Source organism: Momordica charantia, assembly GCF_013281855.1.
Source record: "Momordica charantia cultivar OHB3-1 chromosome 3 unlocalized genomic scaffold, Mcharantia_2.0 BLBB01000003.1, whole genome shotgun sequence".
NCBI classification, from domain to species: Eukaryota; Viridiplantae; Streptophyta; class Magnoliopsida; order Cucurbitales; family Cucurbitaceae; genus Momordica; species Momordica charantia.
The window spans coordinates 13,737,950-13,739,126 of NW_028275161.1; positions in this window are offsets into that span (position 1 = coordinate 13,737,950).

A 1,177-nucleotide genomic window follows, 5' to 3' on the forward strand; every position below is an offset into this window, starting at 1 on the left:
ACCGTGGTGACATCATCCTATCGTGACAAATTACTTACTATGCCCCTCACTTATTTCTTTTAGTTATAGGAATAGAGAATAACGATAAAGATAGCTATATATAGCGATAATTTATATTGGCAAAATACGTCCAATTTCATCTCATAGTGATAACGATAATGGTAGATATAGCGATAATAATGGTAACGGTAGTGATAGCAATAGTTTATATTGCAACATACTTTCAATTTTTTGTCTTGATTTCTTATTTTTCTCTTTCAATTTTTTCCCAAATATGATTCCTTATTTATCATTTCAAAATTTTCAACTCTGTTTGTTTATTTATCTTTTAATTCTATCTTTATCTTTATATTTATCTCTACCGCTATCTACATCTATACTTGTATCCCTACATCTACTTATGTCTATATCTTATTTTTCTCTTTCAATATTTTTTCCAACTCGAGGTAGGAGATAGAGATACGGGTCGATATAGAGATGGAGATATGAGAAAAAAATAATAATAATTAACAAAATGTGAAAGAGAAGCAAAAATTGGATATTTCAAGTTGGGAAAAAATTTAACTTAAGATTTTTATTTTAAGATCAAAGAAAAAAAATAAATTAAAGTGAACAGATAATAATGAAATAAAATTAAAAGCGCATAAATGATGTTATTACTTGGAGAAATTTGAGATATTCAAGTTGGAAACTCAATAAAAAAAAATAAATAGCAAATAAATAAAAATGAAATAAAATTCACCGAGGAAAAGTAGCTAGGAAATTTGGAGAAGAAAAATTTAAAAATTATAAGATGGATAAAAAAATTAACTCATAGAAAACAAAAAAGAAAAGATATGGCAAAATGTAATTTCACACGTGATAACACAATCAAAATGTTAAAATAAAAATTTTTTCAATATGTGATCGTATCTCATTGGTAGCCTCAGACTAGAATCATTCAGCACAATTTCCTTAAGAAACTATTAGATGAGTCATTTATCATTCTTTCTAATTAGATTATTTCATTTAAATGATATATAATCGTGGAGTGAGGAATTCCGACCTCAACCTCAAAACAATGTTACATATTTCAATCATTTGAACTATGTTGAAGTCGGGGCACCGGAGAGGGAACAATTTTCTCCAATACTAATACAAATGTAAGAGACGTTTCAAAAAGAAAAAAATACAAATG